The sequence below is a fragment of the Ovis aries genome, chromosome 1 (genome assembly GCF_016772045.2).
Source record: "Ovis aries strain OAR_USU_Benz2616 breed Rambouillet chromosome 1, ARS-UI_Ramb_v3.0, whole genome shotgun sequence".
In the NCBI taxonomy this organism is placed as follows: Eukaryota; Metazoa; Chordata; class Mammalia; order Artiodactyla; family Bovidae; genus Ovis; species Ovis aries.
Genome location: NC_056054.1, coordinates 203,229,409 through 203,243,745, shown reverse-complemented (window position 1 = coordinate 203,243,745; position 14,337 = coordinate 203,229,409). Strand labels below are relative to the sequence as shown.

The following is a 14,337-nucleotide window of genomic DNA, read 5'->3' as shown; positions in this document are numbered from 1 at the left end:
TGCATATACGTCCAACCATACAGAGCTATTGAGCCCTCTACCTGGCCTCACTCCTCCTGGACTTACCTGGACTTACCTGGACAGACCTTCCGTCCCTCCTTTGTTTAACCAATTCCTACTTGTCTTTCAAGTCTTAGGTGTCCGCCCCTCCAGGAAGCCTCCCTTGCTCCCATCCTTGCATGACAGCCCCATGGGCACATAGGCACTCTCCACTTGGTATCATCCTCACATCTTCTTATCTGTTTGCCCCTGGACCCCACACTCCTCGAGGACAGAGACGTTGTCTTCTTTATCTTGAATTCCCTGTGCTTAAAACCATGCTGGCACCCAGCATGGGCTCAGTTAAGGCTCACCCCCTTGAATTTAAGGCCCTTGATTGCTGAAATCAGTGTTAGTCACTCCACGGGCTGTGATCTAGATCGCCTTATATACACACCCCTGCTATGACACTTGCCATAAGACCCTAGACTAATCTGCACACATATTTGACCCTCTTAACTTTCTGTGAGTTCTGCAGAACAAGAATTTCGTTGCAATCATCCTCAGGACCTAGCACAGCATCAGGCAAATAATAAAGGCCCAATAAATGTCAAATGAATGAAAGAGTAACCGAATGCATGATAAAGATCCAAGAACATATAGAGAGAGACTGATGTAGCTATAAAGATCATTAGAGGCTAGAGTGCGGAGGGGAGACTGTGCTATCAGAGCAGGGTGGAAGGAGAGAAGGGAAACATTAATCGAGCATTTAATGTGTGCCACAGCCCCCAGCGCTGCACCTGGCACCAAGGGGTGGTCATTTCACTGTATCATCTCCATCTTGTGAGGGGGGTACTTCCCTCATTTGACATATCAGGAAATTGAAACAAAGAGAGGTTAGGTGACCCTTGCCCAGGGTCACCCACTGAACAGATTCAGCTGGGATTCAAACCCAGAGAAATATGCTTCTCCCACTGTGCCATGGTTCACAAAGGAGGTGAGTTTTTGAGCAGTTTTGAAAGATGAGAGGGGCATGGCTTTGTAGAAAAGGATTGCAAGCCCAGGCAGGTGGAAGACTGAGGGTTCCTAGGATTAATGCTAGCTAGCTTGTCCCATGAGTTTACATAAGCTACTGTGTGTCCAGGAAGCAAGGGGAGACCCAACATGACAAGGGAAGGTGTAACCGTGGAGAAGGCGGCAGAACAGAGAGCAGCCCAGGGAGGCCTTCAAAAATAGATCTGAAGCCCTGCTTTTAAAAGGCAATGGGTGGAAACTGTCAAAAGGAGCCAACACAGATGTAGGACTTATCAGATGGCAAATGCTATGCTGAGCACATATGAACACATTTAATCCTTGCAGCAAGGCTCTGAGGTGGCTCCTGCTATGATTCCTGTACACTGGGGAGAGTGGAGACCCAGAAAGGATAAGTAAGCTGCCCCAGGTCACAGGACTGGTTTGGGTAGACCTGGGATTTGAACCCAGTCTGATTCCAGAGTTTGTGCTCATGGCCACTGAACTAAGGAAGGTGAGCAGGGATATGGAGGTCCCTCAACCTGGACAGTCAACGTAAGTCACACTGGCAGGCCACCAGGAAGCATGATCTGGATCTGGTTGGAGGGTTGTTGTTCAGTCACTAAGTCGTGTCCAACTCTTTGCAACCCCATGGACTGCAGTACTCCAAGCTTCCCTGTCCTTCACTATCTCCCGGAGTTTGCTCAAACTCATGTCCATTGAATGGGTGTTGCTATCTCATTCTCTGTCTGCCCCTTCTCCTCCTGCCCTCAATCTTTCCCAGCATCAGGTCTTTTCCAATGAGTTGGCACTTTGCATCAGGTGGTCAGATTACTGGAGCTTCAGATCAGTCCTTTCAATGAGTATTCAGGGTTAGTTTCCTTTAGGATTAACTGGTTTGACCTCCTTGCTATCTAAGGAACTCTCAAACAATCTTCCCCAGCACCACTAAAAAGCCTCAATTCTTTGGCACTCAACCTTCTTTATGGCCCAACTCTCACATCCATACGTGATTACTTTGATGTACTATGATTACAAGCCATAGCTTTGACTAGACAGACCTTTGTGGGCAAAGTGATGTCTCTGTTTTTTAATATGCTGTCTAGGTTTGTTATAGCTTTTCTTGGAAGAGCCAAGTGTCTTTTAATTTCGTGACTACAGTCACCATCCATAGTGATTTTGGAGCCCAAGAAAATGAAATCTGTCACTACTTCCACTTTTCCCCATCTATTTGCCAAGAAGCGATGGATGACATGATCTTAGTTTTCTAAGTACTGAGTTGGAGGGTAAGAGAGGTCAAGTTAAAGGAAAGATGCAAATCTCAGGCTAGTGAGTGAGGACATCATTTCAGACTGGGGAACACTTAAAAGGCAGGGGGGTGGGGCGGACAGGGACAAAGTGTCTGATGATCTAAACCTTCTCCATGCACGTGGAAAACTTTGCTTCAAGGACTCTGAGGTTCAACCCCCCCTGTCCCCAGCCCCCTGGAGGGAAGCCCCAGAGGGCTATGATGATGTGGGTTATTCCTAGGGTACTCTCCCTGGAGAACTCTAACCTACTCCCTCTCCACCCTCCCCTACCTGTGAGCAGGGGAGTCAAGCCAGAGATGGCGAGTGGGCCCACCCTGGCTTCGCCCTTGTTCCCGCTGGATGCCTGCTGTCCAGGGGGGACTGGGCCTTCTCCTCTTCTCCATTCAGGCCAGGAGCCTGGGAAAGGGGACTTGCAGCCTCCTGGTAACTCAGCTCTGACCTCTCCTGATTAGAGGGCGTCTTCCCTCTCCCAGTCATGTTCTTTTGTGGTCTGGGTGGGTGTCACTGTCACAGGCCAGCCCATGCCTCTGCCCAGAGCATCCAGAGACACTTGGGGAGAAGGCAACAGCCAAGCTGTGGTCTGAGGGGAGCTTATGACCCCTCCACTGTCCTGGTCTCGTGGTTTTGCGGGACTGGCTCTTTTTGAAGGGGGGTGCTTTGTATCAGAACACCAAGAGCTGTTCTCTTGAATACTCATGTTCAAGAAACACTTTCTGTCCAGCTTTGGAACTTTGAGTCTGGAGGGAACCAGCATCCTTGAATCCCCCCATGACTTATCTTACAGCCCCTGCAGATCAGCCGTCAGCCATCTTCTCCCTCCTCTACATTGGGCAGAAAAATCATCTTAAAGCATATCTTGGAAAGTTCCTCTCAAACCTTTACCTTGGTACCACAACCTTATAGTCACCAAGCATTCTCGCATCCTTGGCCCATGGGACCCTCCTCATATCAGCCCTATAAGGCAGGCAGCTCAGGGATTATTAGACCCATTTTACAGATGAGGAAAATGAGATCACCTTGTGGTGAGTCATGCTGGCCCCACTGTTAGATTTCTAGGCAGTGGGATCAGAAGGCAGCCTGGGAGGGGAGGGGCTGGGATCAAGATCCATGCCAACCAAAGAGACGGGACTGGAGAGATGAGTGATCACAGGTCTGTGTGTCCAGAAAGGTCCACCTTGAGTCACCTGCCTTTCTCTGACCAAGACACCAGCAGCTTTCCCGCTGAGTGATGGTGAGTCAGCTCCCAGCCTCTCTCAGCCAGGCCCTCCTCCTCTTGGCTTTCGTAGCATCTGACTCAAGCATCTGTTTCAGGTAGGCAGTATCTGTGGCGCCTTCTGGTGTAAAGCCCACAACTAAACAAGAGGAGACATTTGAGAACTATTTGTGAATAAAGGACACCAGGAGCAGTGTTCAGACTCTTCAGAGAAAAGAGATGCCCAGTCTAGAGGGGCAGCACCTATGGCCATCCACAGTTACATAACAGCATCACCATGATACCCTGCATTGCTTTAGCACCACTTCTGAAGCGCTTCAAGCACTTTCAGCTTTATTAGGCTATTTGATCTCGTAAAAGTCCCACAAGTGGGTGGTGATAGTTACTATAACCATTTTATGGATGAGGAAACTGAGGCCTAGAAAGGTGTTAAGTGATGCACCCAAGGCCTTACAGCAAGGGAGTGGGGAAAGAGGGCTGGGTCTGACTTGTCTTTAGAAGTTTCTCTAGGGGTTCTGTTTCTGGGACTCCCTTTTGGTGTCTACATTCCTATGAGGTAAGGTGTGGACAGAGGAGGTGACTGGCAGCAGGCTCAGAGACTCTTGCTGTCCAGGATCACTGAGAAACAGTGAGTCAGGCCCCCTAATATTGAAGTCAGTTTCCTCTTTCACTTCCCCAAACAATTGTTGGGGAGTGAGCTCACTTGTTGATCCGTAGAGTGGAGCTGAGGGTACCTGTGCAGCTGCCTGTGAAGGGTCTGATAGTTGTGGTGATCTTAAAAAGAGGCTAGTGCTCTTGCCATGGGAATCCAGCCCTCCTGACCCAGCAGTGCCCCAGCCAGGGGAGGGCATCTGGCTAGCCCTGTGTGTGGCCACAGACTCAACACTTGTTTCCTGACCTCCAGTACTGTTCCCATTCAATCCTGTCCATGGCTGAGCTTCCTTAAGCTCTCCCCTATTCTCACAAATTGTCAGTGGAGTCCCATTCCTTCCAGCCTCAGTTTGGCCTTCAAGACCCCGCCCCATCAAGTTCCACACTGTCTCCCCAGCCTTTGCTCCTCTGCCTTGTCCTTCTCTATAAAGCCCTGTCTTCAGCCAAGACTGTAGGGCTTGTATAGACATGTTTTGTGTTTTCCCAGCTCCACAGTGGACTGTGATATTATTCCCTTTGTCTGGAAAGCCACTCCCACTCTCTCTGCTGGATTTTTATCCATCCTTCAAAACCTTTGATGAATGTGATCTCCTTCATGAGGCCTTCCTTGATCGCACCAACCAGGAAGTGCTCTCTCCTTCCTAGGATGTCTCACTTGGTGTACAGGTGTCTATACAAGCAATTCTCTATGTGTTGTGGCGATGGTATAAAGCCTTGGATGTTTGTAAAACTTCAGAGGTTGCAGAATTCTGCAATACCACTTGTGCACGCACGTGTGTTTGGTGTGTATGTTTATGAGAGATGAGCACAGTTATGTACAACACCTGAACACAACAAGGGATTGGACCCTTACTGGGTTTTGAATGTGTCAATCACTTCTGCTTGGCCAATGAACGGAAAGCCAGATATATCCCCCAGAGGAGAAAGAACCCTAGCTATAAAATCCATAAACACGTGGAGGAAGAAAAAATAGAGAGAAGGAGGAAAGTGAACAATATGTATTGATCACTCTGTATTCCAGGCACAGAGTCAGAGAGGAGACTTCATGTGAACAAACGAGCTCACTTAAGGCTCATAATAGCTTTTAGAGCTGGGGATTATTGCCCTCATTTTGCGAATATGTGCCATTGAGGGTCAGGGTCTTCAGGAAATAGACTCTGAGAGGAAGTCTGTGTGCAGAAAGTTAATTGGTGACTGTTCATGGAACAAGCCCTGAACAGAAACAGGCCTGGGCTGAGGGAGAGGTTGAATGGCATTGACATTGCCACGAAGTCTCAGGTGCTCCCATGGGGCTGCTAAAGCTTGGATGAGCCTTCAAAGATGTTCCCCCATCTAGGCAATGGGGCTGGGCCATTGCACCCCTAGGAAGGGACATAACTCAGGCAAGACTGCTCCCTGCAGCTGAGGGCATTTCCCGAGGAGGGCGAGCACCGTCTGCATGCACCATTCTGGACTTGAGAAATGCCTGCCCTGCACACACACAGCACTGCTGGCAAGTGGGAGGATTAGGGACTGAACTCAGGCCCATGCTTTGTCCTGGGCACCATGTGACTTTCAGTCCATCTCAGAATTCAGCTTGGCCACCCTGTACCCAAGAGGCACCTTCAGGAAGGCCATGCCCAGAAAGTCCCCTGTGAAGAGAACAGTCTCCCTTTTTGGGGAGTAGATCTAGTGTCAAATAATAGCAGTGAGAAGGCAGGTAATATTGATCAGTTACTGATGTTTACTGATTCTCACACTTTGGAAATTTTGATGGTGGAATACGAGTGTAATATCCAAAGTATGTCACAAACAGGAAAAACACCCAGGACAGTCAGAGGGCTGGCAGGATGCATCCCAGCTGAACATGAACCAGACCTGGTGGGCTCTGGAGGACAGGACTGCAGCTCTCCCCCAATGCCATGTGCTGGGAAATAACCTGGGGAGTGCTTTCTTCAGAAAACCAAGCTGAGAGAGGCAGGTCATTTGATTGAACTCGACATCTGGCTCAGCATCTGAGATGCATGTAGTAATCTCTGCTGTAAGTTTCTCCTTTTGCAAGGACCATGTCTTACTCAGCTCTGTGTTTTCTGAACCTGGCACAGGAAAATTTGTTACATGAAATCTGAATGACCCTGGGCAAGACCCCACCCTGCTCTATGCCTCAGTGCCCTCATCTATACATGAGAGGTTTCCCAACCCTGTTTCTCCTTGAAACGGGAGAATCTGGTGAAGCCTCCTTAGGAGAAGGGAGGTGAGGGGGCCGCGTCCAGGGCCTCCAATCCTGCTTTACCCAGAGCAACTTCCCTTGTGTTTGTTTATGCATCCATACGGTTTCACTTAAACTGGCATTCCTCAGCTAAAAACAAATCCTGGGAACCCCCAGGCTGCATATGATATCTGAGGTCCTTTCCACACAGCTCTGACATGTGTGGATGTGAGTGAGCAGATGAACAAATGAATTAATGAATGAGTGATTTAATGAACTCTTGGTATACCTAGCTAACATAGGCCAGTCCCTGGCCACACCATTCCTAGAGCAGCTGGCCAGCCACCCTGGGAAGTTTGGAAAGAGACACAGGGCTTTCCCAACATTCTGTCAATTGTAGGAGTCTGTCTGTCTCCACCACGGCTGTGGATGAGGCCTCCTCCCTGCAGATCCCTTGGATGCCACCCGGTCTGGGCTGTTCTCATCTTTGACTCTCCTAATATGTTGACTCAGCTGAAAGAGATACTGACAACAGCTGTGCGAGTCACTGGCCGGTCTGGCGAAAGCATCCTCAGGTTTTCTCAGTGTGTGTCCCAGGGTGTGGCACTAGCCCTGCTTGTTTCAGCTCCCTTCCCTCCTGGGGAAATGGCTCCTAATTTTGGCCTTGCCCCCCTCCCACCATCTCTCCTTTCCTTTCTTCCTCTAAGTCAGTGGTTCCTAATCCTGACTGCATGGATGGGAATCGCCTAGGGAGACTTAAAAATTACTGATGCCCAGAGATTCTGATTTCTTGCTTTGGGGTGTGGCCTTGGCAGTAGAAGTTGAAAAAGCTCCCCAGGTGATTCTAATATCCAGCCAACGTTGAGAACGACTGGTCTGAGGACGCGGACTAGGACTCCCAGCCTCAGCTGAAACCGTTTCTAGCCATGGGGTTCAGATGTCTGCTGCAACTGGGGCGGAGTGGGGCCCAGGTTTCTCTCAGCAACGGAGAGGTAATTGGAAGTGGAAAGAAATACACAGTGCCACCCTTGCCCCACAAACCTAGCGCTGAGTCCCATGGGAGGAAAGCCCTCAAAGGAAGCTGAAGGGGCTATTTTCATAAAGGGTCCTATGAGATTCAGGCAGGTCAGTGTTGTTTGGGGTCCAGGTGACAGGGTGTGACTGCTTGGGGGAGGGGCACAGGACACTGTGAAGCTCAAGTGGACAGAGGACACCAGGTGGGCAGTGTGTCCCTTTTGAGGGAGCTTTGGAACAGTGCCCTGGGCGTGGGTGGCAGCATTTTCAGAAGGCCTGCTGGCAGCAGGTCCCACTCTGGGGTGACTGTGGGCTGCACAGCATCAGAGAGCAAACAGGGTTGGGGGAACAAGGCCTTGGTGAGATATGGGGTCTACTCCCCATGACAGTCCTGCTGATAAGCACATGTGGGGTGCTCCCGAGGGGCCCCCTGAATCACAGAGTGAACCTATGGCAGACAGGATTGAACAGCAGTAAAATCTGGTCATTTTCATGGGCGGGAATCCACGTGCACTTGCGGGATGGTGCGGTCTGAGGACACTACACTCTTGCAGCTGTCTGGTGGTGGTGGTCGAGGGACCAGGTACGACAGAGGGGGACCAGAGGAGCAGACTTTGTGACCTGCTCTGATAAGGCCCCCTGGTTGGATCAGTCCCCCCAACAGCTTTCTCTCCAGTGCTCACATCTGATCAGGGTCTTCTCAACTCAAGGCTTTTCTGCATGCATGTTCTCAATGGGAATTATGTGCTTTACTTCCTGTGCAAGCTCTTTCTCTCTCTCTCTTGAAATCGCACTTTCTCCTCAATTAGAAAACCTCTTTAATTGTTAGCAGGAGCTGAGGTTCGGTTCCTTGCATGGACAATATCATTAAACACTGGAAAATAAACAAACTGGAAAAGTTTAAGACATTTTCGAACCCTGTGCTTCCCAGAGGGCGTCTGGCGCCCTGGGCAGGACAAGGTTCTGCTGGCCTGGGTTTATATTGTGTTGAAGACTTGACCCCTCCAGCTGTGAGAAGCCAAACTGACAGCGGGTTGTTTTTACTAAACTTCCCAGGATTGCAAACTTGATTCAGGAGGCATTTGCACTGATTTGCACTGAAGTCTCCAGTGACCGCGCCAAGCTTCCTCCGCGGGCAGAGTACATGATGGGAGTGGCCAGTGGTCCTCAGAGCTGACAGCTGGTGTAAACCATCGCAGTCCTCTGCAGCTATTCCACAGGGGCCAGGGAGGCGAGGGGAACTGTGGGAGGGGTTGGTGTGTGAGAACATTTCTTCCCATCTTGCTGAAATGTGAGTCTAATGAAATGATAATGAGGTTGTGGCCTTTAAGCTCCATTGAGCTTCTTGCGCATTGTAATTTTACCCAGAGTGGGGCTAGTTTTTGAAATGATTAAAACTATCGATTCCTAGGCCTGTGTGGCTTGAATCTGAATTCATTACAGTCCCAGAGGTGAGGGATAAACATTTCTCCCTGGTTCAGCTGGGAAACAGATCCCATCTTGTCTGAGTCTCCTGCCTACCCACCCAGCTCTCCAGCAGACCTCTGGAGGCGCAACTAACTGGTATGGGAACCTCTGGAAGTGTTGGCAGACAGACAAAAATAGGACCCAGCATCCAAGTTATCAAAATCCCAACCGGGAGTCCCAGACCATTTTCTGGGACCTCTCCCTCAGGTTGGAGGAGGGAAGTGCTCAGTGTTTAGTCTCGGTGATATTTTCTTACTGACATTATAAGTGAAATGTCTTTTCTGTAGAAAGAAACACAGAAACCCTCCAAAGTTTGACCCAGAAGAATCCTGGAAGGAGAAACTCCAGCCAGAAGGGTGGCTGACAATGTGGGGTGAACTTGGACCTCCTGAGCCTTTCTCAGGATAAAATGAAGGGTTTCTCTCTCTGATTTATGCTATCACTACCGTTCTGGTTCCAAAGAGCATAAGGTGACTCTTTTCAAGTTGAAACAGGTTGGCATCTTAAAAAATAACCTTACTTTGAAAATGGTATGGAGGTTTCTCCAAAAATTAAGAAATAGAACTAACATATGATCCAGCAATTCCACTTCTGGGTATTTATCCAAAGGAAATTAAAACATTAATTCAAAAAGATGTATGCACTGTCATGTTCATAGCAGCATTATTTATAGTAGCCAAGCCATGGAAACAACCCAAGTGTCCACTGGTAGGTGAGTAGATAAAGAAGACGTGGTATACATGTATACAGTGGAATACTATTGAGCCACCAAAAAAAAAGTGAGGGCATTATGGTAAGTGAAGTCAGACAAAGAAAGATAAATACTGTGTGATCTCGCACATATGTAGACTTGAAAAACAAACAAAGATCAAATCAAGAAAAAACTGAACTGGATGAAGGGGATTGAAAGGTACAAACTTTCAGTTATAAAATACATAAATCATGGGATGTAATGTACAGCGTGGGATGTAACGTACATGGGATGTAATGTACAGTATAGTTAATACTATATTGTATATTCAAAAGCTGATAAGAGTAGACCTTAAAAGTTTTCATCACAGGAAAAAAAAAATTGTAACTCTGAGATAATGGATATTAACTAGATTCATCATGGTGATCATTTCACAATATATACAAATATTAAATCGTTTTATTATACATATAAAGCTAATATATGTCCATTATATCTCAAAAAAATAATCTTAAACTATTAAACTAAATAATCTTAATCTAGACCATTAAAGGAGGCCAAGTCAAGTGAAGTGAAAGTCCCTCAGTCGTGTCTGACTCTTTGTGACCCCATGGACTGACTATACAGTCCATGGAATTCTTCAGGTCAGAGTAATGGAGTGGGTAGCCTTTCCATTCTCCTGGGGATCTTCCCAGCCCAGGGATCAAACCCAGGTCTCCCACACTGCAGGCAGAGTCTTTACCACCAGGGAAGCCCCCAAGGAGGCCAAAAAGAAAATTACAGAAAATGTCAACAGCATAAAGATAGGTATGCTCCTTAAGTATGGGTGTCTTGTATCAAAGTGCTGTTCTTAGCTCTGTTCTTGTCTTAAGGGCTAAAGCAATTTATATACACTAGGCCCAGCTCCCTGCCTGTGTCCATGTGGGGGCCGCCATATTAAAACTGGTCAATCTGCCATCTTAATCTCCTTTCTGACAAGCCTAAGAGATCATATTTTAATGGCCCACCTGGGGCCTCCCAGGCATGTGGAGGATTGGTCTGAGGAGCAGGAGTTCTCTGCCACAGTGTGAGGGTGGTGTAAATGACTCAAGGACACAGTTGGGGTGCTGTCCTCCACATGGGGGCAAAGCAGCCTGGCAAAAAGTCCCCTTGACCCCATCCTCTCTTTTTTTTTTTTTTAACAGCCCCATTGGGCAATTGTGGCTATAAAATACACATCAATCATTATATTCAGACTGAAGCATCAAGGTCTGCCTTCAAGGTCACACACACCGTGAGCATGTCCATTTTGAAAATGGTGTGATACATTTCCAGTTTTCCTACTCACCTTTTTACAAGTAAGCATCACTATCCTGAAGCTCTCTCTATGCCAGGCGAGGGGCACGCCCTTCCTCTGGGTGTGCATCTGGGGTTCCTCCATCTCATCTTTTTTTCTGTGTGGTCCCCACTATGCTGTGGACTCCTTGAAGGCAGGGTTTCATTTTATTCCCTTTTACATCTCATAGCCCAGCACTGTGTCTAGCCCAAAACATACCTGGGCAGATGATTGTTCACTGAATGAATGAGGGAAGGAATCCATGATGGAGGTCATTTGTCATTTAATTCTCAGGACAACCTGTGAGCCAAGCAGGGCAGGAATATGAGCTCTAATTTCCTGGGAAAAAACAACAACAACGGAACTCCAGGAGGGAAGGGGCTTGGTTAAGGTCACCCGACTCCTGGAGCTGGCGCCAGGGCTGTGTTGCAGTCTGGTAGCTCAGAGAGGGTTGCGTTTTGCTGCCCACACCCGCTTGCTCTGGGACTTCTAAGAGACCCGTTCAGTCTTTCCTGGAGAGCCTCCTACACAGGTGGTTCCCTGGGGGGTTCAGATCAAGGTCCCCTTTTATTTTCTCCCCCTGCCCCACCCTCGGCACCTGGGCTTTTGAAAGATTAGGCCTAGCAAACGAACTGCAATTATGCAGTAATAATGATTCCATTTTCTCATTTTTATTAATAAAACACATATGCGACGTGCCACTCAGAGCATTCCGTGGAGAGAAAACGAGTTTCCCCACCAGGTGAATAAAATTTCACCCAGAGGCAGGCAGTTCACAAACCACCTTCTGGTCTAGGGATCGTGGGCGCTGCACTTGGCAGCCCAGTGGATGGACCTCTGCCGCTAAGCCGGCCGCCTGCCCCAAGTCTCTGAAGTTGGAGGAGACAGGGGCCATTTCAGCTGCTCCCGGCTTGCCTTTCTGTCCCCGCTGAAATCAGCAGACCCTGACTTTTGGAGAAGCGTTCCTGCGATGTGTCAGCTGCTCCGGGAGAGCCCAGAGTGATGTATTCCAAGACCTGTCAGGAAAAACGCTTTACGGTCAGTTAGGAACTGTAAACTCCCTCCCAAGGAATTGCCCATGGAATTTTAATGCTCTGTCTCTGCCTGGGCACTTCCTGCCACTCTTGGCCCACTCCTCGATGCATATGGAGCAGGGATCAGGTCTGAGGGTCCCCTGGGAGGGTACAGGGCTTCCCTCCATCCAAGTGTCACGGCTGGAAATGGGAGGCGAAGCACAGACAGGACTTGGGCCTTGCCGCAGCCTCAGGCCTTGGCAGGGCCCCCTGCCGTTCATTCTCCCCACTCCCTCCCCTTTCTCGGTGCAAGAGTGAGGCCCAGCACAGGCCTGAAGCAGCCAGAAGTGGAACTGTAGCCTGGCTCCTCCTTCTGCCTTTATTTAGGCAACAAACTCTGAGGGCCTCCCTCATGAGGGCCCACTGTGCACTGGGCAGGGAGCTAGGAGCTGGAGCAGTCAGGGTTCACAGTCCCCATCCCCATGACCCTCGCTGCTGCTATTCAATTCTAATCACCTACAGAAAGATGAAACAGGAGAAAAGGGAGAAATAAGAGAGAAAGTTGCTGGAGGATGAGTGTAGTCAGGAATGACCCAAAGAGGAGTGAAATAGAAAACTATGGGGCCTCCCTGGTGGTCCAGTGGTTAAGAATCCTCCTTCTAATCGCAGGTTATGGGGGTCTGATCCCTGGTTGGGGAACTAAGATCCCGCATGCCATGGATCAACAAAGCCCATGCGCTGCTGGCAACTACTGATCCCGCCTGCTTTACAGACTGTGCTCCACAACCAGAGAAGCCCCCGCACACCACTGTGAAGGCCCAGCACAGCCAAAAAAACAAACAAAAAAAAAACCGACAGACTGTCAAAAATTTTTTAAAAAAGAAAACCATGAATGGTTTGGGAAGCCCAAATCGGCCCGTTCCTACAAATGGCTCAATCTTCCACGTCTCTCTGCAAGGAAACTCATCTTCAAAATTTATGCTGATAGCTCCGAAGTCTGTATTTCTTGCCCAGACTTCACTTTTGAGTATCAGAGACACCAACGCCCGCCCCCCGCCCCCATATCCAACTATCTTTACCCAGAGGTTGCAGAGGCAACTCATCCATTACCAAACTCACTCTCTCCCATCAGCTGTATAATTATACTCTCTGATTTCCTTCTCCTTCTCCTTCTCCGCTGAACAGTCTGAGGCTGGTCCTCCTGTGTGGGTTTATGTCAGTGTCCCCAGAGCCCATTCAGCCCATGGTACATGGTAGGCATCCAGGAATATTTGTTGAAAAACAACCAGTCCTACTTCATCGAAAAGTCAGCTTCCATAAGATCTATTTTCGTAGTTTTCCCTTGTAACTCTTCTCATCTCTTTCTCCTCAAGGAGTGACCATCCTGTGGCTGCAACTCTCAAGACTGTTGCTTTAGCAAAACCCAAATGGAACTGGTGAGATTTCTTCGTCCCACAGGGAACTCTTCGACCGTTGGGGTGGGGTGGGGGGTTGGAAGGGGGTTGTCAGGACTTTCCTTTGTATCCTAAGTCTTCCAGCCCAGGGCTGGATTTGCATATGTTAATATGGAGCACTGGAGCCGGTTAATGAGAAGCAGTGGGCCATGTGGGTGAGCGGAATTCCTCAGAGTATTTTTTTCAGATGTCTTAATTCACTTTCTTTGTTGTATTTCGGCAGATCCAGGTGTTTGGATTGAGTTGGTCCTGGTCCCTGCTCCCCTCCCCCAAATCTCTGAAACCACAGATTTTTCTAGATGCCAGACTCAGCCTTTTGTCCAAAGGGTGATGTGGGGGTGTAGCATTCTGCCCACCTGGAAACAGCCCCAAGGAGCTGGCCTGAGGGAGCCAGCCCTGGGCTAGAGAGCCCCAGGCTGAGGGCTGGGGGGTGGGGGTGCTCCTGAGGGGGGTTGGGGGGTAAGGATAGAATTCCTGAGACAAGATCCCTCTATGGAGACAGCCCGCTGGGCTTCCAGCCCTCCATCTGGGTTCCACTAAAAACACATTTTGCGTGTTTCTGTTGTTCTTAAGTCTGGGTTTATTTCAAGGGGAAAATTATAAAGAAACATCTCTGCCTTTATTTCAACAGCAGCTTGTGCTTGGGTAGATTTTCATCTGTCTGGCCTGTCCTGCCTGGAGGTGAAGGGAGGGGGTGAGGGTGGGGTCACAGAGAGCAGAGGCCCAGGAGACTGAAGCCCCAGGCTCTGCTAGCTGCCAGTGTCCCAGACCACCGGGTCTGTCACCACAGCTCACCTTCCCAGCTGGATGGTTTGAGAATGAGAGGTGGGGACTGAGGGACGCACAGGGCAAGCAGAGATTGGCTCAGGCTGCCCACCTGGGAAAGCTCCACAGGCAGAAAGACAAGTGACAGAGTCCCACAGGCATTTGAAAGCCTTCCCCTGTGAGCCCAGGGCAGCATTCAGTACGTGACCACTGCGGTGAGTCTGGGTTCCATCCTGGTAGGAAGTCAGATGTAGCAGAGGCTCATC

General features: G+C 49.1%; 1 long non-coding RNA gene across 2 annotated transcripts in view; it reads left to right on the top strand.

Annotated features, from left to right (window-relative positions):
* LOC105602901 (uncharacterized) overlaps positions 1 to 13,715 on the top strand; it is a 71,299-nt gene extending 57,584 nt beyond the window's left edge. For both annotated transcript variants that reach the window (XR_009601666.1, XR_003588571.3), the window contains 2 exons: positions 13,226 to 13,288; positions 13,530 to 13,715. This is a non-coding gene — a long non-coding RNA (uncharacterized LOC105602901). The remainder of the gene's footprint in view (positions 1 to 13,225; positions 13,289 to 13,529) is intronic.
* Positions 13,716 to 14,337: the final 622 nt, after the last annotated feature.